The 23,383-nt window shown below is 42.2% G+C and overlaps 1 long non-coding RNA gene across 1 annotated transcript in view; it reads left to right on the top strand.

The window, feature by feature from the left end:
* The window catches only part of LOC307173320, a 349,409-nt gene that overhangs the window by 96,955 nt on the left and 229,071 nt on the right, over positions 1 to 23,383 (top strand). The window lies entirely within an intron of this gene.

Raw genomic sequence — 23,383 nt, 5'->3', positions numbered from 1 at the left:
CATCTTTAATTGTTATCTGTGATAAACCTTGGGAAACACAGTAATGTCAGGATACATTGTGTATTGAATCATACAATGAAGAGATAGAGGAGGAAACAGGATTTCAATAACAAAACTCAGGAGACAATACCAGAATACTCTTCACACACGCTATACATAGATGAAGACAGACAGAGACTAAGCCAGAACTCAGGGTATATAAGCATGGATGAAACAAAGGAAACTAATGAGATAATAGATGAACAGGTGAAACAGAATGACTAATCAATTAACACAGGGAACGTAGGTCATGGAGTAGAGTGTAGCAAATTAGCTAAATATTATTTAATATAATATAATATAATATAATAAAATAAATATTAATAATCAATCATAACTTGTAATAATTACTTATGAGTATTTGGATCAGTTAAAGGAACACCCCACTGTTTTTTGAAATAGGGCTTATTCACTTTCTTTCCTACATTTAGATAGGTGGGCAAATGCATTTTTGTCTCAGTGCATGCATTGTTTTAGTTTGACAGGGTCGGCGCTAGCTTAGCTTAGCATAATGAATGGAATCCTTTGTTGCCAGCTAGCATGTCCTGAGTAAAAGTGATATAAAAAATAAACAAACCCACCTAATTACTTCTTGTGGCCTGCGTATTCACAACAAGTAAAAATAGTGATGCAGATTAACACTAGGCGATTTCCTAGGCAGATATTGACTTATATATTAAGGACTATATTAGGGGGAAGCACAGGCGAAGCACTGCTACTTGGGCGTGATATCTCTGCGCCCAAGTAGCAGTGCTTCGCCTGTGCTTCCCCCTAATATAGTCCCAAGTCAATATCTGCATAGGAAATCGCCTAGTGTTAATCTGCATCACTATTTGTACTTGTTGTGAATACGCAGGCCACAAGAAGTAATTAGGTGGTTTTTTTTTTTTTTTTTATATCACTTTAACTCAGGACATGCTAGCTGGCAACAAAGGATTCCATTCATTATGCTAAGCTAAGCTAGCGCCGACCCTGTCAAACTAAAACAATGCATGCACTGAGACAAAAATGCATTTGCCCACCTATCTAAATGTAGGAAAGAAGGTGAATAAGCCCTATTTCAAAAAACGGTGGAGTGTTCCTTTAATAGAATTAATTTAATGTAGTAAAATTAATATTACAAACAATCAACCTGTTTGTCCCGTGAACACTCGGTGTTAATTGTTTATTAATTCTGAGAAATGTTCATTTCAGGGGAGGGAAATGTCTTTTTTACTGTACAGTTCTACTAAGAGCCTGTAGTCAAAATCTACATCGTAAAATAAACTTTGTTGCAAGCAGAGATTCAGAACCAAATACGTATTGTGCACAAGTTTTATTAACTAAATCACAAACATACCTAATCTAAACACACACACATACATGCATAGGTAAAATGGTAAGTGACAGAATGAAACCGGAAGCAGGAAATGGAACTATGGAAAATATCCATTTAACTATGAAAAGAACCATCAGCTTATCATTTTCAGAGCACCTCATTAAATGTATACTTGCATGGCCTTTGCAGTGGAAACATTTCGTGAAGTTCCTGAAGAAGGATTTTGATGGTTCCATGAAGTCTCAATCAATTTCTTCGGCGTTGAATGAAGAAATGTTGATGAACTTGAATGGTTTGTTTGACTCTGTTCTGGTTGAAGGTTTTCTCTCTCTCCATGAGCACATGGCTGAGCATATGCAGATGCACATGCAGATTGTGACAGAGAGGCCACGCAGAGCAACCAGGAGAAGGGAGGAAGTCAGAAGAGTTGATGCTTGTCCATTCAGTGATAGTAAAGGTGCAGTTTTCTTCTGAGTTGGAATTAAGAAATTACAGTCTGACTCTGTGGGGAGAGTGAAGGCATAGTAGGCTGTGGTCGAGGCCTGTCGGTGCCCATGGGCCCCATTGGGGGTCCCCACAGACATCAACCCAGAGAAGCAGCAGTAGAAGCCAGAAGAAGAGAGCGTGAGTCACTGTGAATTTGTCTCTAATAAAGCCTGAGAAAAGTCCCACCTCTCCGGGTTTGCCCGACCAATGAGAAGGGTGGAATTTCCAAGCAGGAAAATTCCTCTGTTGGTGATTTATGGATCTTTGTTTCAAGTGTGCTCATTTGCATGTGCAGCTGGATTGGTTGCTGATGAAGACACTATGAAAGATTCTTGTAGTACTAATATGTTGCACAGCTATCGGCATATCATAAACACGATCATTTAGATCTTCAAAGTAACAATTTATACAGACCAAGCATGGTATAGGTGAGGTTACAGTGACCATTGGTTCGATCATAAAATACACAATATCACAATATAGAATTAAAAGACACAACACAAGACAGTAAATCATTCACACAATGTTCTGGGATGCATGTTTATTTATAGATCAGTTTGTCTATAAATTAATGCAGGAAAGACTGTTTTAAGGTCTTTTTTCTGTCTTTCCTATGGCCTTGACCACATGACCACATTTTTAACAGCAACTAAACCATCTTATCTGATGGTAGTCATGGTTCTTGCCCTAGTTGGGGGGATGGGACCATTATTTGTTAAATTTGATAAATATAGCAAATAATTGTGTCTGATTTGTCTCAGTAGTTACAAGTGTAACACAAAGCACCATGGGAAACGTAGTCAAAACAAGACATACATCTTATAAGTAACACACTAGTACTGGACAGAGTGTGAAACAATGCCAAATAGCCCATGATATATAGTCGTCACCTTTATTTATATAGTGCTTTTTACAATACAGTTTTTTTCAAAGCATTACATTTACATTGAAAACAGGAAAATAATGCAACAAAGTTTGTTTCAGCGTGTTTGTTAAGTGTCCCCAAATAAGCAACCCAGAGGCGACAGTAGCAAGAAACCCAAACTCCATCAGTGACAGAATGAAGAAAAAACCTTAGGAGAAACCAGACTCAGTCGCTCAGTTCTCCTCTGGCCAACGAACAAACAGTGTATGATTATGATTCAGGCAGCATTACAGGTCAGAAGTCAGATTGGATCGGAACATTCAGAATATTTATCCAGTTCAATCTAATTGAAGATCAGATTCATCACATCGGTATAGAGACGGTTTGTTGAGGTGCAGGTCCACCATCTGATCTGGATCCGGCCCGGATCCGGCTGACTACATCATGCTTTGTGGTCATGTCTCGGTGCAGGTCCTTCTTCTGATCTGGAAATGGCCCGGATACGGCTGAGTACTGTAACCTCGGTGTAAACAGAGAAACTAATATTAGTGTAGGTGCCATTCTTCTTATGATGTAACGAATACATCAGGTATTATAGGAAGTGTTCCCGGTTCTGCCTGGCCTAATTTATGCAGCCTAACAATCACTTATCTCAGGGATGGGCAACTGGCGGATCGCAATATCTTTAAATACGGCCCGCTGGATCACTCGGATGATACATTTTAAAACATTTGAAAAGTAAGTAATGGAGAGACTGCATTCAGATTATGTTAATATTAAATCAAACCTTTTGATGTCGCAATTTCCAGCGGATCCCCATATTAATTGCAGCGTAGAATGTGCATGCTAATGTGAAAATTTACTAAAATTAGCAAAAATAACTGGAAAATTGACAATGAAAATCATGTTTTTCAGTCAAGATGGTAAACGGATTATCTTTTTACCAAGTTCAAGGGGTCACCCACTGTCACCATTCAGTTTAGTTTAGTTTTCAGTGACTTTCAGTTTATTTTCATTTGTCATGTGTCTTCGTTGTAAACCAACAAAAACAAACTCAGCATGGAGAGAGAAAAGTATGTGTCACAGGTCGGGGTGGAGCGCCAGCGGGCCGCCCACCCCTTCGCTTGCGTGCCGCCCCTGAGGAGCCGGCCGTGGACACGAAGGAAATGGTGGACACAGCATTCAAAATAAATATACTCTTTATTAAATAATAAAAACAATGTTAAAAGTCTCTTCAGTTCAGGTTCTCTTCATGTATCTCAGCACCTTCAGACAGAGAGAGGAATGAACATAATTCACAGCTTCCGCATTCTCTTCTTCAGCGTTCTCTTCGCGTTTCTCAGCACAGCATTAGCAGGCTCCTCCAGCATCAGCAGGCTCCTCAAGCACTAGCCGGCTCTTCAAGCATTAGCCGGCTCTTCACTGGACTCAGACAGAGGGAGGAATAGACACGTGTGACTCACAGCATTAGCAGGCTCTTCACTGGACTCAGACAGAGGGAGGAATAGACACGTGTGACTCACAGCATTAGCAGGCTCTTCACTGGACTCAGACAGAGGGAGGAATAGACACGTGTGACTCACAGCATTAGCAGGCTCTTCACTGGACTCAGACAGAGAGAGGAATAGACACGTGTGACTCACAGCATTAGCCGGCTCTTCACTGGACTCAGACAGAGGGAGGAATAGACACGTGTGACTCACAGCATTAGCCGGCTCTTCACTGGACTCAGACAGAGGGAGGAATAGACACGTGTGACTCACAGCATTAGCAGGCTCTTCACTGGACTCAGACAGAGGGAGGAATAGACACGTGTGACTCACAGCATTAGCCGGCTCTTCACTGGACTCAGACAGAGGGAGGAATAGACACGTGTAACTCACAGCATTAGCAGGCTCTTCACTGGACTCAGACAGAGAGAGGAATAGACACGTGTAACTCACAGCATTAGCAGGCTCTTCACTGGACTCAGACAGAGAGAGGAATAGACACGTGTAACTCACAGCATTAGCAGGCTCTTCACTGGACTCAGACAGAGGGAGGAATAGACACGTGTAACTCACAGCATTAGCAGGCTCTTCAAGCATTAGCAGGCTCTTCACTGGACTCAGACAGAGAGAGGAATAGACACGTGTGACTCACAGCATTAGCAGGCTCTTCACTGGACTCAGACAGAGGGAGGAATAGACACGTGTAACTCACAGCATTAGCAGGCTCTTCACTGGACTCAGACAGAGGGAGGAATAGACACGTGTGACTCACAGCATTAGCAGGCTCTTCACTGGACTCAGACAGAGGGAGGAATAGACACGTGTAACTCACAGCATTAGCAGGCTCTTCACTGGACTCAGACAGAGAGAGGAATAGACACGTGTAACTCACAGCATTAGCAGGCTCTTCACTGGACTCAGACAGAGGGAGGAATAGACACGTGTAACTCACAGCATTAGCAGGCTCTTCACTGGACTCAGACAGAGGGAGGAATAGACACGTGTAACTCACAGCATTAGCAGGCTCTTCAAGCATTAGCAGGCTCTTCACTGGACTCAGACAGAGAGAGGAATAGACACGTGTAACTCCCAGCATTAGCAGGCTCCTCCAGCATCAGCAGGCTCCTCAAGCACTAGCCGGCTCTTCAAGCATTAGCCGGCTCTTCACTGGACTCTGACAGAGGGAGGAATAGACACGTGTGACTCACAGCATTAGCAGGCTCTTCACTGGACTCAGACAGAGGGAGGAATAGACACGTGTAACTCCCAGCATTAGCAGGCTCTTCACTGGACTCAGACAGAGGGAGGAATAGACACGTGTAACTCACAGCATTAGCAGGCTCTTCACTGGACTCAGACAGAGGGAGGAATAGACACGTGTAACTCACAGCATTAGCAGGCTCTTCACTGGACTCAGACGGAGAGAGGAATAGACACGTGTAACTCACAGCATTAGCAGGCTCTTCACTGGACTCAGACAGAGGGAGGAATAGACACGTGTAACTCACAGCATTAGCAGGCTCTTCACTGGACTCAGACGGAGAGAGGAATAGACACGTGTAACTCACAGCATTAGCAGGCTCTTCACTGGACTCAGACAGAGGGAGGAATAGACACGTGTAACTCACAGCATTAGCAGGCTCTTCACTGGACTCAGACAGAGAGAGGAATAGACACGTGTAACTCCCAGCATTAGCAGGCTCCTCCAGCATCAGCAGGCTCCTCAAGCACTAGCCGGCTCTTCAAGCATTAGCCGGCTCTTCACTGGACTCAGACAGAGGGAGGAATAGACACGTGTGACTCACAGCATTAGCAGGCTCTTCACTGGACTCAGACAGAGGGAGGAATAGACACGTGTGACTCACAGCATTAGCCGGCTCTTCACTGGACTCAGACAGAGGGAGGAATAGACACGTGTGACTCACAGCATTAGCAGGCTCTTCACTGGACTCAGACAGAGGGAGGAATAGACACGTGTGACTCACAGCATTAGCAGGCTCTTCACTGGACTCAGACAGAGGGAGGAATAGACACGTGTAACTCACAGCATTAGCAGGCTCTTCAAGCATTAGCAGGCTCTTCACTGGACTCAGACAGAGAGAGGAATAGACACGTGTAACTCCCAGCATTAGCAGGCTCCTCCAGCATCAGCAGGCTCCTCAAGCACTAGCCGGCTCTTCAAGCATTAGCCGGCTCTTCACTGGACTCAGACAGAGGGAGGAATAGACACGTGTGACTCACAGCATTAGCAGGCTCTTCACTGGACTCAGACAGAGGGAGGAATAGACACGTGTAACTCACAGCATTAGCAGGCTCTTCACTGGACTCAGACAGAGAGAGGAATAGACACGTGTAACTCACAGCATTAGCAGGCTCTTCACTGGACTCAGACAGAGGGAGGAATAGACACGTGTAACTCACAGCATTAGCAGGCTCTTCACTGGACTCAGACAGAGGGAGGAATAGACACGTGTAACTCACAGCATTAGCAGGCTCTTCACTGGACTCAGACAGAGGGAGGAATAGACACGTGTAACTCACAGCATTAGCAGGCTCTTCACTGGACTCAGACAGAGGGAGGAATAGACACGTGTGACTCACAGCATTAGCAGGCTCTTCACTGGACTCAGACAGAGAGAGGAATAAACACGTGTAACCCACAGCATTAGCAGGCTCTTCACTGGACTCAGACAGAGGGAGGAATAGACACGTGTAACTCACAGCATTAGCAGGCTCTTCACTGGACTCAGACAGAGGGAGGAATAGACACGTGTGACTCACAGCATTAGCAGGCTCTTCACTGGACTCCGACAGAGGGAGGAATAGACACGTGTAACTCACAGCATTAGCAGGCTCTTCACTGGACTCAGACAGAGAGAGGAATAGACACGTGTAACTCACAGCATTAGCAGGCTCTTCACTGGACTCAGACAGAGGGAGGAATAGACACGTGTAACTCACAGCATTAGCAGGCTCTTCACTGGACTCAGACAGAGAGAGGAATAGACACGTGTAACTCCCAGGATTAGCAGGCTCTTCACTGGACTCAGACAGAGAGAGGAATAGACACGTGTAACTCACAGCATTAGCAGGCTCTTCAAGCATTAGCAGGCTCTTCACTGGACTCAGACAGAGGGAGGAATAGACACGTGTAACTCACAGCATTAGCAGGCTCTTCGCTGGACTCAGACAGAGAGAGGAATAGACACGTGTAACTCACAGCATTAGCAGGCTCTTCACTGGACTCAGACAGAGGGAGGAATAGACACGTGTAACTCACAGCATTAGCAGGCTCTTCACTGGACTCAGACAGAGAGAGGAATAGACACGTGTAACTCACAGCATTAGCAGGCTCTTCACTGGACTCAGACAGAGAGAGGAATAGACACGTGTAACTCACAGCATTAGCAGGCTCTTCACTGGACTCAGACAGAGAGAGGAATAGACACGTGTAACTCACAGCATTAGCAGGCTCTTCACTGGACTCAGACAGAGGGAGGAATAGACACGTGTGACTCACAGCATTAGCAGGCTCTTCACTGGACTCAGACAGAGAGAGGAATAGACACGTGTAACTCACAGCATTAGCAGGCTCTTCACTGGACTCAGACAGAGGGAGGAATAGACACGTGTGACTCACAGCATTAGCAGGCTCTTCACTGGACTCAGACAGAGAGAGGAATAGACACGTGTAACTCACAGCATTAGCAGGCTCTTCACTGGACTCAGACAGAGGGAGGAATAGACACGTGTGACTCACAGCATTAGCAGGCTCTTCACTGGACTCAGACAGAGGGAGGAATAGACACGTGTAACTCACAGCATTAGCAGGCTCTTCACTGGACTCAGACAGAGAGAGGAATAGACACGTGTAACTCACAGCATTAGCAGGCTCTTCACTGGACTCAGACAGAGAGAGGAATAGACACGTGTAACTCACAGCATTAGCAGGCTCTTCACTGGACTCAGACAGAGGGAGGAATAGACACGTGTAACTTACAGCATTAGCAGGCTCTTCACTGGACTCAGACAGAGAGAGGAATAGACACGTGTAACTCCCAGCATTAGCAGGCTCTTCACTGGACTCAGACAGAGAGAGGAATAGACACGTGTAACTCACAGCATTAGCAGGCTCTTCGCTGGACTCAGACAGAGAGAGGAATAGACACGTGTAACTCACAGCATTAGCAGGCTCTTCACTGGACTCAGACAGAGGGAGGAATAGACACGTGTAACTCACAGCATTAGCAGGCTCTTCACTGGACTCAGACAGAGAGAGGAATAGACACGTGTAACTCCCAGCATTAGCAGGCTCTTCACTGGACTCAGACAGAGGGAGGAATAGACACGTGTAACTCACAGCATTAGCAGGCTCTTCACTGGACTCAGACAGAGGGAGGAATGGACAGCTGTGATTGCGAGTGAACAGCAGAAACAATTCCCACACTCACATTTCCACCACACACTGTAAGGTTTCACTCGTGCTCATTTCCACAATAAAACTGCAACTCAACAGACCCACAGTGCACCAAGGCCTCCGCCCGCAACCCAGCCGAAGTTCTCTCTGGCTCTCTCATCTGTCTCTCTCTCGTCCTCTCTCTCCCGCGGCCTCGGCCGCTCACGTACTGCACGCCTCACCTCTCCAACTCCTTCTCGTTGTGTCCCTCTCTCCTTATATCCCATCCTGATAACAACGTGTCTCATAGTGCACAGCTGGCGGCAATTTCGGCTAATTATCCTGAGTGCGGGAATTTTGCGCTCGCCCGGAACTAAGCCGGAGTTCTCTTATTTTGGGTGCGGCGGGAAGCAAATCCCGGGGGACATTAGTTCCGCCTTGACTCGACCTAGAATTTTCGTCACCCCGTGACATATGCGTTCTGTAGCTGGAAATACTATCATTATTTTGAGTTTATTTCTGTCAACGGTAAGAACATTATTGTGCGCTGTCAATTATGTGGGGAGAAGAAAACCTTTTCAACTGCGAAAAACTCGACATCTAATTTGTTAAAACACCTGAAAGGGCAGCACAGCACGGTAAAACTTCTCGAGAAAGTATCGGGCGCAGAGAGCAATGCATCAACTTCAGCTGTCGAGTCCAGTGCCAGTGACTGTCCTTCTCCAGCTAAACAACAGAAGCTGGATTTCTCCCGTCCAACACCAACCGTAAGTGGAGAAGGTCGCTGGGTATATCGTGGAGGATATGCTACCTATTTCCACTGTGGACTCGCCCTCTTTTCGCCGCATTATAGAGAAAATACTCACACACAACAATGTAAGGCTACCACATAGAAAGACGTTTGCTGCCTTCCTGGAGAGAGAATATGCAACGATGAAAGTGAATTTAAAGGCTGCATTGGAAGAGGTAGACTTCGTTTGCACTACCGCTGACATCTGGACAGCAAATAACAGAAGCTATATGGGTGTAACACTTCACTGGATGAACAGAGACACTTTGAATCGTAACAAAGCTGCTATAGCATGTAAGGGATTGAGAGGCAGACACACTTATGATGTTATTGCTGCCAGGGCCGGCGCTCCGCACACGCACATCACGCACTGCGCGTAGGGCACCAAGTCCTTGGGGTGGCACCAAAAAATCTGGGTCGTGAAAAATCAATCACAACAGGCTACTAGTATAAATAAATAAAATATGTGATCCGTCACGGAAACCAGGGACACAAGTCGGCAGCACAACTTTCGAGCAAAATGAGAAAGAAGCGTTTTTTTTTTTTTTTCAAAATTGGTGATTTTCGGTTTTTTTGCAGAATCTGTCAGTTAAGATCACGAAGAAGCCTCTGCATGTTTGAGATAGCAGTATTGGTATATTTAAAAGCGTACGTTTTGAGTTTGAAATCGGCTTGTTTTTCGGAGATTCTAGCACGCAGTAGGGGCGTGTCATTGTCGGTGTGTATTTCCATACTGAATAAGCCGGCGTGGCTACTTATTATGCAGCGCTCTGGCCGGCTCTATCTGATTTCAAAATTCAATGAAGATGGACGCCAATAACATTACGATGTCCAGCAATTGATTTAAATAGTAGGTTACATGGGGTTTAATTTGACATTTAATGAGATGTAGCCTTGATGGTCCAGTGGTAGAGTTTTCGCCAGCCGTGTCAAAGGGTGTGAGTTCGAATCCACCCTTGTATAGGTTTTTTTTCTCGTATAGTTTTTTTCTCTCATCAAAACGATTATGTTCATCAGTGGTTGTATATCAAGCAGGGACACGCAAACGTTTGCATTATGTTTTGTGATTTCAACATAACGAATAGAGAGTATGCGCAACACAATGGATTGAAGCGCACGTCGAGTGAAGACAGTGCAGTGTGTGCCCAAGCCACACAAGAAAACACTGTCTCCGTGCCACTGATCGAAGCGGCAACGAGCACTTTGATCACTTGATTTAAAAAAAAAAAATTCAGCTAGTATCTTATTTAAAAAAACGAACGAAATGAATGCTCTGTCAGTTAACTGGAGATTTATTTATTTGTAGAATTGGTACATTCGTGTCGCGAGATGTTTTAAAAAGTGGTGGTAACATGTCCCCCATGGGGGGGGGGGGGGGTACCACCAAGCATTTGTGCTTAGGGCACCCAAATGGCTAGCGCCGGCCCTGATTGCTGCAGAATTAGAACAAATTCACTCATCAGATGGACTGCTTAACAAATAACAGACAATGCATCTAATTTCATCAAGGCGTTCAAAACATATCAGACTGTCACTTCTGAGTTTGATGAAGAGGAGGAGCAGGAGCAAGAAGAAGGTGTCACTTATGTAAGGGATAATGTATAGAGAGGCGGTCGTTATAGCGAATAACAAGCCCGACAGGCTGAACGAGACCCCGACGCGAAGCGGAGGGGTCTTGACAGCCTGAAGGGCTTGTTATTCGCTATAACGACCGCCTCTCTATACATTATCCCGCTTATTACATGGCTACCTACAAAATAAATAAATCATTTGCCACGAAATATTGATTTAAAAAGGAGTTTATTGATTTAAAAACGATTGTATTGCTTCCGCCAAAGAAAATAGTCCGTTCCGCGTCCATAGCAACGCGCTGTTTTTCATGGCAACGGTCTGTTATACTTCGCAGCGGTCTGTTATCAAGAAATAACAGACCGCATTCTACATTGGAATTCAGCCCAGCCATGTAATAAACAGATTTAACAGAAGCCCTCTCTGCTGAGAATGATGATGGTCAGCTGACTCTTCCTCCACACTACAGGTGTGCATCACATACAATCAACCTAATTTCCACAGGTGATATTGAGAAACACTTAACTTCCAGTACAAACACCAAAGCTGTGTTTAGGATTAGTATAGCCAAATGCACAGCTCTTTGGACAAAGGCAAGCCGATCAACGTTTGCATCAGAACAGATGCTGGAAGTCAGCCAGAGAAAGCTTCTGGTACCTCCTCCACAAGGTGGAATTCATTTCACAAGACTTCCAGAATCACAGAAATTCCCATGAATGAGCTGAATAGTTTGTGCACAAAGCTGGGAGTGAAGTGCTTTAAAGTCGACATATATTTTTTTAAATATTAGAATTATATTTGAATAACGAAGTTCAGAGTCAAAGCCCTAAAATAAAGTAATCAGAACAGTAACTTGATTACTTTTAAAAAAAGTAATCAGTAATCAGTAATTTAATTAAATTTATTTATTTTTTATCACAGTTCAGTTTTTTTTTTTTGAGTTTAGTTTGTTCATTTCAGTTGTCATCTCAGAAGTTTGAGAGGAATCTCCAGCTGCTTAATAGGGATTGATTTTACTAGGAACATCCTCTTACCCTTGTTAATGAAAAATTCATCATTCTTGTGTTTATTCATTTAAACTTGTTGATTTCATTTAACTATGTGTAGTAGCATCTGACCATGTGCTTCTGTGAGGGTTTTCTAACAGATGAAGGCCTTTTGGCTTCTCAGGGACAAAGAACAGTGTGACCTGCACAGGGGGGTAGAAAACCAGTCCAGGCCAGTTGAAGATAGGGGGTATCTTTTGGAAAGTTACAGAAAACTAAGTAGGTGTGGTCAAGATGTTAGAAACCTGTATAAAATGTCTTAGTTTTATTATGTTTGTGGGATTTTTGCTTACAAGCTGGGTGGCTGCGGCTCTGTAATGAATCCTCAGAGAATAAAGCCTGTTCTTCTTTATTACAATTTGCCTCTTGAATGTTTCTTACACCTGTTGATGCTGTTTTTCCCAGTGAGATAAAAAATTGCTATTACAGCTGGTGTCAGAAGTTTGGGATCCTGTGCGGACGCTTCTTCTCCTGGCCCTGAGAACGGATTTGACGGGAAAGTGCACAACCTCGGCAGCAACAGGCGGCCGTCTCATACCTCGACGGTTTGAGATAGAAACTCAACAGATTACGGGAGAGAGAGCAATACCGCATTCAGGGCCAGTGGAGGAAGCTCCCACCAGGACCATAAAGAATCCGCGGCGATTGCGGGAAAAAACAGAGAAAAAGCATCTGGGTAAGACACGGCAAATTGTTTTATTGAAGTTTAAGTGTGATTTGATAATTGTGAGTGAACATGAACTATTCTGGCTGAGTGTCTGCCTTTGGTACGAGCGAGAGGTGATTCAGGGGAATCACAATTTTTTGGGGTAAGGGAAAGAATTGATCTGAGGAATTCGGATCAGTTTCTACCTCACTTAGCTCGTTGGTGGACGGAAAGCCCACAGGTGATTCAGGGGAATCACAGTTATTGATTAATTAGTTTTACTCAAAAGCGCTAGTAACCCGAGAATTAATCGATTTAGGTGGACGGAAGAGCCACATCAAATCGATTTAGGTGGACGGAAGAGCCACGTCAAATCAGAATTAATCGAGCGCTGGAAAGTGCTTATAGGGAGTTTTTGAGTGAAACGTAATTACAAACCACCCGACCGATCTTGGGGTAAGGGAAAGATCGGGTCTGTCGAAGACGTTTGACAGACACTAAGACACGTGTCGAATAGTAAAATCCAAGAGGGGGGGACTCAGCCAAAATGGGGTCATCTAACAGTAAATTAGATATTTTTTACACACCTATTTTGTGTCAAATGAAAAATTACAGCTAGAAATGCATGCAAGAAATTGAGAAACGGATAATTGTTTAACAAAAAGGTTGTTGTAGTCGTGTTCAGCATGTGTGTAAAACTGTGAACAGACAGTAGTTTGTTGAACTGAAAAAGATAGGGAAAGATAGAATGTTTTTCCTGATGGAAATTATAAACAGAGAATTGTTGGATTGCAGATAAAAGAGAGACTGCTTGAGTGAAGGAACGGATGGTATTCTGTCAGTCTTTCTGTTATCGGCATGCTAAAGCAAGATGAAGCAAAATAATGATAATGAAACAAAAACAACCCAGCTGACTTTTCTAAGAGAAAATGAATAATGAACAGACGGGCTTTGAAACTGGTAAAGAGACCATGTAAAATTAGATAAAAGCTACAGGAAAATGAGATGTTTAAAATCTTATTTAAAGTTTAAATATGTTTAGAGTTAAAATCAAAGATATGAATATGAGAATATGAGCGGTTCATAGTCAGGTATGTGTGTGTGTGTTTGATGGTGACAGCATTGTATGTTTTGTGAGAGTTAATTCATGTTTGGTATGTGTTAGTTTAGAGCAGCTATTCCATCTGAATAGTGTGTATATGGTGTCATTAACCTCTGGAATGAGTGTTGTATCATTAAAGATGGGTTGAGGCAAATTACAAAGTTTAAAGAAGCCAAAAAATCTGATGAAAATACAGAACACGGGGCCAGTTTTAAGTTGATTAGTCATCAAGCTCTGTCTGGCAGTAATTGATTTTGTCATTTGTGGTGTTGATTTGAATTACCTTCTGGATCAGTTTAAGTATTTATGTAAATTGGAATCGTTGTAGATCGTCGTCAATCGTGGGTTGACATAAACGAAAATGTTATAGATTTGATGGCCACAACAAAGTGACACATTGGCTAAGTCAACATCAAATTATCCAGAGAGCTCCTAACATTTATGATTATTGTGAACAAAGGAGGAGAATGTTGTTTAACTGACAATGACGACTAAGTCTGTACACGACGACCTGACCTGATAGAAACAATTGATGACTTTGACATTGGAAAATGTTTGTAGATGACTGACTTAAGAGACCAAATAACAGGCCTGAAAAGCAGTGAGACTCAGGACCGGTGCCCTTCAAATTATTAGATAAGAAGATGAGATTGTGGCTTATGTAATGTTTTGTTTCAGAGGCAGAGAAAGATGTCTGGGGGAAATTTGGCTGAAGGACAACATTTGGGTTAGTGTTGAAAACTTTGTTTACCCAAACACCATTGTGTATCATGCATCAAAAGGGGGATGGTAACAATTACCATACCAAGGGGTTCAAATTAGCTGAAAGCCATCGTACAGGTGGGACAATAAATGTTGGGAGAACACTGCCCTGTAAGAAGTCATTTTTTTCTCCCTAACAAAATTGCTGTCTGTAAGTGTGCAGATTTGGCAGCGAAGGCCGCGGCAGCACAGCAGACAAAAGAAACTATGTGTACTTTACTATCTGACAATAACCTCGACGTTGGTTTTCTTTACAGAGCATGCTGACTTTTGATACAGGGCAGACTGTGCCCAGTAAACTGGGTTATTATTGTGGCAGAGAGGTGCCACACCTTGCGCAGCGCATAACTTAAAACTTTCCTTTTGCAGAATGTCAGGATGGATTGTGTCGAACAGAACTGATTCTGTTCCAAATGTATAAATATTGTTTTGTTAACATGAGCAAAGTGGGTTGAGTGTTTTTTTGTTTTGTTTTTCCTTTCAGGTTTTTCAGTGCCATTCAGTGAGCAAAATGATCTGGTGACAATATGTTTCAGGCTGTTGATTCAACAGGTCACACCAAAAGGGACGACCGGCTAGACAAGCGGTCAATAACAAAATAGCTAGGGTCTGCATCCACAGGTGACAGCGGGCAGGAAATGGTTCATTCCAGTGGAGGTGCAATCGTGATCTAAGGGAAAATCTTGTAAGGTCTAGGGAAAATGGTCGGAGAGGGTGACATCTCGGTCTGTCCAAGCCTCTGACCTTAGACTACACCAACCAACCTCAGCAACCCCACGCGCCGACGCGAAGGACAGTGAGGGGTCAAGGACGTGCTAGTAACGTACCCTCCCTTGCCAACGATGGAAAGCCCATTTGCAACGGTTCGTAAAGAGTCACCCTGGTGAAGACGGAATGTTCATGGGGCAACGAGATGGTCAACACGCCTGGAGGAGGATGTGGATCAACTGATGGTTTGAGTTCAACAGAAGAATCTGTTTTTGTGATGATTTTTGATGATGTTATTTGATTAAATCAAACTAGGGCATAGTATTGATATAGATCTAATGATTTGATTGGTGCAAATGTTTTCAGGAAAAGTAGAAAATAATAAGCAAAATAAGGTCGGTCTGTAATGAAAAAGTAAAAGTTAATTTTTACCAACCACATTGGATAGAATGGATAAAATCATAAGACTCTTTTGGTTAGATTTTATTAAATAGGGTATTAAATTGAGCTTACTAAGTAAAACCCATTGACCGATTAAATTAAAGGTTAACAAAATATGGTTAAGGAAATATGTAAATGGGCGTGGATTAATGGAAAGTGCTGAATGTAGGCTGTAGGAGTTATGATTGTATGTGTTATTGTGATAATTTTGTTATTCATGGGTGAATACGAGTACTGGAATGTCTGTTCAGTTTATCCCAGGATGGACAAAATTAGGCAGACGGTGGAAGTAGCGGGAGCTACAGTAACGTGGTAAACAGGGGGGGTGTTTTTTCACTTTCGGATTTTCTTACTTTTTAAATTCTTTCTTTCTAAGGACAATGATAATGTATAAAGAGGGTTAAAAACAGTAGCCATCCGTGTTACGAGGTGGCATACAAGGACAGGGTTTGAATTGAGGGATATTTTTGTATCTACTTTTTCCTTTTTCTTTGTTTTCCTACTAAATATAACTACACTATTTCTTGTTTATATTGAGGTGACCGAGGGTCCGAACTATAGTTTTTGGGGGTGCAATAACAGTGCTTGTTCACCTAGCCCGGCCTTATATAAACCTTTACTTGCTTGCTACAAAATTAAGGGCCTATCCTTACAAAAACAGCCTAAGCTTATTTCATTTTTAATCCTTTCTTTTCCTACAAGTTTAAAGAAGAGTGATCAGGTATACAAAAATCAAATATGAAGGAGTATAACTGTGATGTAAAGAAAAGCTTGAAGTGATTGTATTCTTGGGGATTCAATAGTAAAATGGGTTTGATTAATTTTAGAAAATAGAAATGAATTTTTATTATTTTGTTGGTTATCAGAGAATGATAAACAGGGGGGAAATGTTAATGAAAAATTCATCATTCTTGTGTTTATTCATTTAAACTTGTTGATTTCATTTAACTATGTGTAGTAGCATCTGACCATGTGCTTCTGTGAGGGTTTTCTAACAGATGAAGGCCTTTTGGCTTCTCAGGGACAAAGAACAGTGTGACCTGCACAGGGGGGTAGAAAACCAGTCCAGGCCAGTTGAAGATAGGGGGTATCTTTTGGAAAGTTACAGAAAACTAAGTAGGTGTGGTCAAGATGTTAGAAACCTGTATAAAATGTCTTAGTTTTATTATGTTTGTGGGATTTTTGCTTACAAGCTGGGTGGCTGCGGCTCTGTAATGAATCCTCAGAGAATAAAGCCTGTTCTTCTTTATTACAATTTGCCTCTTGAATGTTTCTTACACCTGTTGATGCTGTTTTTCCCAGTGAGATAAAAAATTGCTATTACACCCTGTTTCCTCAGTCTCTGTAGAAACTACAGGAGCCGAGTTGTCAGATATTAGTTTTATAAGATATTACTATATAAGTCAAAATCCAGATATTTACAGTCCATTCCCTCTGGAAGGTTCACAAACAATGTATGTTGGGCATGAATTTGGTCCACATGTCTTTGGACCACTCTCCCATCACCCAGCATCACTTTATAAGAAAGTCTTCCAGTCTCAGTCTCTATGGGTCCCGGAATCCATTCGGTCCACAGCTAAAGTTCACAACAAGTACTGGATCTCCAACTCCAAGACTACATTCATGGGCCTTTTTATCATGATGGACTTTTTGCTTTTGTTTTTGTTTCTGAATCTTTCTAGTCAAATCATGATGTAAAAAGTCCAAAGAACTTTGCAATTTCCGTCCATGTAACATTTCAGCTGGAGAGAGCCTTGTGGTGGTCTGAGGAGTGATCCTATAACTGAATAACACTCGAGCCAATTTAGTTGCAATCGTTCCTTCAACACTTTTTTCAGCTTGCCTTTAATAATTTGCACGGCCCGTAATACTAAACCATTGCTGGAAGCATGATAAGGAGCAAAAGTAACATGCCGTACAGGAACAAGGAGCAAAAGTAACATGCCGTACAGGAACTCTTTGAATTCAGCACTAACAAAACAAGTAGCATTATCTGATACAGTCAGTTCAGGTGGTCCATAGTTACTGAAGCTATTACGCAAACATTCAGTGGTAGCAGCAGATGTGGCGAGTTCACTGGATACACATACATCCATTTTAAATGTGCATCAATCAAGACAAAGAACATTTTTCCCATGAATGGTCCTGCGTAATCCACATGCAATCTTTGCCATGGTTTTTCTGGCCAATTCCAAGGATGCAGTGGGGCTACAGCCGGAACATTCCTATGCTCTTGGCACACACGACAGGTTTCAACCAACCTTTCAACATCCTGATCTGACTTGGGCCACCACACATAACTTCAGGACAAGGCTTTCCTCCTATACACTCCTGGGTGGCTCTGATGCAGTTGTTTCAGGACTTCTGATCTTCCCACACTGGGAATGATTACTCGCCGGAGCACACAACCATCCTGTTCACTTAATTCAGCTTTTCTTGATGTGAACGGGTCCAACTCTGTTCTGCTTAATTCATGCAGGAATCCTCGTTGCACCATTTCTCTCACCCTGGATAATACCGGATATTTTTGTGTTCTGCTGTAATCAAGGTCATGTCTGCATTCTCCAGCATTAGGACTCTTTCCTCTGGTTCAGTGCCAGATTCTGTTGACAATGGTAACCATCTCAGAGCATCTGCGTTTCCATGATCCTTGCCAGGCTTGTAGATGATGTTGTATTCTTATGTTCTTAGTGTCACAGCCCATCGCTGGATCCTAGGAGATGACATTGAGGAACAGATTTTTACTCATTAAATAAAGACAACAAGGGTTTATGGTCTGTAACGATGGTAAACTTCCGACCATACAAATACTTATGAAAGCGTTATAAGCCGAACATTACGGCCAATCCTTCCTTGTCCAAATTCAAATAATTCCACTCAGCTTGATTTAATGTCCGTGACATAAATCCAATGGGTCTCTCACTACCATCAGGCACCTTATGTGAAAGAACTGCACCAAGGCCATAAGGAGAAGCATCACATGATAACATCACATCCTTCTGAGGGTCATAGTGGACCAGAACTTGTAATGAGTGGATCATTTCTTTAGACTGAGCAAAAGTAGCCTCTTGTTCCCCACGCCAGGTGGATAAACAGTAGACAAGTTGGGCAAGAACTTATTATAGTGATTTAACAGTCCCAAATAAGCCTTCAACTCTGTCACATTCTTTGGCGAGGGAGTGTTCTGAATAGTAGTCACCTTTTCTGGTACGTGTGTGGGCCAGCCTCATCTACTTTATGGCCCAAGAACATTACCTCTTTTTCCATGAAGGTACATTTGCTCCATTTCAACCGCAGTCCTGCTTCCTGCAATCTGTCCAATACTCTGGCAAGCGCCTGGACAACATGACATCATGACTTTGCATAAACATACACGCCACTTTCAAGTCAAGTGGCGTGTTATCTATACGCATTTTGAGCTGTCCGCGTGTATGTTCACGCCGAAACGAACCGCCATCTTCCGCGTGTATGTGTACGCCGTTAAATGTCCGAGCGAAACGGAGCAAAATGTATATCTACATCTGGGGATCGATATGTTTTTTTCCTAGGATGGTAGGGGAATACTCATAAATGGTATTAACCACAGTGACGGGTAGGGTTAGGGACGGAGTTGGTGTAGGTCATATATATTTATATATGCAGTAATGTAATGTTAAGTCAACGGCGTTGATAAACACGCTGAAAAGCGATTATGCTTTAAAAAATGGAAATACGAATTGGCGTGTCATACATATGCCATTTCATGAGATCAGTCTGGCCTGGAGATGCTCCTCATCGTGAAGACCGGTCACCAAGATGTCATGGAGGAAAACTGCCACACTGGTATACCTTGCCGTACTCCCTCAATGCTCCACTGGAAGATGGCAGGACTAGAAGAAATTCCAAAGGGTAAAACACGGTAAGTAAACAACCCCTTGTGGGTATTCACTGTGACATATTTCTTGGACTCTGCATCTAATGCAGTCTGATGGTAAGCACGGCTCATCTATCTAGTTATATCTAGTTTGGTGAACTTCTGCCCACATGACAATGTTGCAAACAAATCTACTATTCGAGGGATGTTGTACTGTTCCAACTTTGAAGGAGTTTCCAATACTGCCTAAAAGAAAGGTAAAATAAACAACATGTTACGTCTTTATCTGAATAAATAAAATTACGCCAAAAAATCAAGATTTTCTGGGAAGGATCTGGCTACTTGACAAATGAAAATCACAACGTTCTCAAACCGCGACTGGCTCGACTACATGTTCAAGACTAACGTTAAAGATTGTTGCTATATGACCGAACATTTTACTGTACTAATCTTGTAAAAGGATCCTAACATTTTGCATACAGGAGAAATGAGCTGCCCTGTCCAAACCCATGGGCTTCGTCACATAAATGCATTTCTGTCAGACAAGCTGTCCCACTTCACCATTGTAAGCCCGTCTATTGGTCCAGTGGAGGGTTCCAATAATACGGGGAAGGTTTCTCTGCGCGTTACTGTCTTTCCTTTTACGCAACACAACAAGATTAAATGCAATATATTTTCTCACATGCAATAGCTTGTTTCATCTGACTCCATAAATAAAAAGGTTTTAATGATATCTGTGCATCATTAAACGTGAACAAATATTTGAATATTCACTTAAACTCTGTTTATATTTTACCCGCTTAGATCAGGAAAACTATATTGCTCTGAGTTCCTTACCCAGGTCTCCGACAGGTCTGAAGATCAGAAGCTGAGGCAATTGGCTAAATATCTTTTCCTTATATACCCAGATAATTCAATATTCTCAACAAATGTTTGTCATTATAATTAGATTTTGGTTCCCTATTCAGGGGTTCACACTGGGAGATTTGTGCTTGAATAGGTTCTTGTTTTGCATACAGGAGGTAAAGTCTGAATGAAGGATCTGGGGAGGGAAAAACACCTTTAAGGGACACATCACTTTCTAATATTTTATAACTTCTTCTAGCTTTTCATTATGGTTGGGAGAATGAGACCATTTTACCAGGTGCACTGAGACACTAAATGATATCAAACATGCATAGTTACTTCTTGTACATACTTTACATTTTAGGTAAGGAGGGGGATGAACGGGAGATAGTGTGTGTGAAGTGTGAACTGCACTGTGTGCTGCGCCTCGAAATCCCTGTTACATATGCAGGAGATAGTTCAAGTGTTAATGTCCAGGAGGGCCTTTTGTTTCATCGAGGGGTCGATCAGACGAGACATACTGGCACCAGCCTTACACCATCATCCTCTGATTAATATTTCCTAATTTAGTAATAGGCCTATTATTTGTGCAAATAGTAAGCAGTAAACTGGCAAATTTCAATTGCCTCATTATTCTCTGCATTTTACAATTTGATGCGAAAGATACAATATAATTTGCGATATACGCGAAATGATGTATGGTAACGACTTGAGGGCAGATTTTCTTAGCGATACAGCAAAACTTATGCAACAATAGCCAGGTTTCCATCCAAGGGTTTTTTTGCGGAAAAAGGTTTAGCGCATCAAAATGTTCACCGATATAGCTGATGGAAAAGCCAATTATCGATATTTTTTTGCAAATGTCGACACTTTAACTTTAGTGCATAAATTCTATGTTGATACTTAAATTGTCGCAAAAAACTAGTTCGGAAACACTTTTTGTTGAGAAAAAGGGCTTTAACGCAAATAAATGTGCTGTCACATGATCTTTTCATCACGTGCAAGGTGCAGTCATCACAACAAAAACCATGGCGGACTCGGAGCGATACTCATGGACAGATGACGAGACTCGTTATTTTCTCCAATAAATAAGGTGTTTATATTGTTTCAAATCTTGAAAACTAACTCAAGTTTTTGGATTGTCTAGATCATCCATCAAATGATTCACTCACCCCCTCTGATAGTGGACCAGTGACTGATTCAAATACGGAGTCACCCTCCCTGGACCAGCCTGATGAAACCATACAACAGGATTCTGACCCACCACCACCCAATGCATCAAGATGGAGGCGGAGTCATCAGCATGCTCCAAGAAGGAAGCGGTTGGCTGAGTTGAAAGGCATTTTTCATGATCAGCGGCGTGAGCAAGCAGAGTGAGATCAGCAAGTCATTCAGTTAATTGCCACTGTGATCTCTCAAGCTGTTCAATGTTTTGAGCGTTGTGCTAATGCTGCAGAAAGGCATGCTCATGCATCTGAGGCGATGGCTGGTTTGAGGCAACCAGAGAGTTTGCACAACCAACCCAGTTGCTCTAATCATCCAGTGTCCCATCTCCCCTACAACCCAGCAGGCATTTCAGCACCTTCTTCTTTGAAGACTCATCTTAATATGTCATTCACCACATACCTAAACTTGGATTAAGTAGTTTTGGTTATTTCTTGTTTCATAATTACTATTCTATTGGTGAAGTTTATGGTTTGTTCATTTAAAACAACGCCTGCAGAGAATGTTTTCAGTTTGTACTCTTAAAGGGTAAGTTCGGTATTTTACACTTAAAGCCCTGTTTACAGATTGTTTCTGATTAAATAGAACGGTTAAGATTAAATTTTGGACACATGCTGCTGTCCCGAGAATTTTAGGTTTCTTTCGCTTTCCCAAACACCAGTAGACTGGGTGTATAGGTGCACTGGAACACTCCTTCCTAAAAGACATTAAACTTTCGTTTACAAAGACGTGAAACTCACCGAGTGGTCAGGGGTGTTCACTGATATACTCACACAAAAATCACTGCAAAAGATGCTTTCCAACAGGTTTTATCTCCTCCACTGAATGTGCTGTGAGGTACGGTATTACTCCGCGCCGGAAACTGAAATGGGGTTGTTTTCTTCTTCTTCGTGTTTTTTTTTTTTTTTACAGCGGATCGCAAACAATGAAATGCCAGTGGTTTGCTTGCAAAGGTGCATTATCGCCACCAACTGGGCTGGAGTGTCTATTATTCAAGCTCTCAACGGAAGAAGTTCGGGTGTGAGGCGTTTGGAAAAATAGATCCACAGTTTTACAACAAATGGTAAAACACCTGTTGGAAAGCATCTTTTGCAGCGATTTTTGTGTGAGCATATCAGTGAACACCCCTGACCACTCGGTGAGTTTCACGTCTTTGTAAACTTAAGTTTAATGTCTTTTAGGAAGGAGTGTTCCAGTGCACCTATACACCCAGTCTACTGGTGTTTAGGAAAGTGAAAGAAACCTAAAATTCTTGGGACAGCAGCATTTGTCCAACATTTAATCTTAACCGTTCTATTTCATCAGAAACGATCTGTAAACAGGGCTTTAAGTGTAAAATACCGAACTTGCCCTTTAAGAGTATCTTGAGTTTCATTTATATGCCATTTATTTCCACTATTACCATTGTTCTTGTATTCAAGAGAAGGAAAAAAAAAAAAAAAAAAAAAAAAATTGCAGCTGTGTTTTATATTCTTTAATGTACCAGAAGAAATGTATTATTTGAAATGAATCTGTTTTTATGTTCCCTTAAATGTGGTACTCATACAACAAAGCTTTACAACAGGTTAAATATAGGCTATATATATATAAAATCTTTATAAAGAAAATGTACCAATTATTTCTGTTACAAATAAAATGAGTATTAAGTGGAATATAAATGAAAACTTCTTGTTTATTGATCTGAGTGTTGCTGTAGTGCTGGATATCAGTCATGTGATCATCACGGCCCAATCACAGCCACCGTACTGATATTCAGATCAACAGCACTCTTACTCATGTGATATGGATTAAATATTGGAAAC

This window comes from Squalius cephalus (genome assembly GCF_949319135.1).
Source record: "Squalius cephalus genome assembly, chromosome: 16".
Classification (NCBI taxonomy): Eukaryota; Metazoa; Chordata; class Actinopteri; order Cypriniformes; family Leuciscidae; genus Squalius; species Squalius cephalus.
This window is presented reverse-complemented; position numbering and strand designations above follow the sequence as displayed.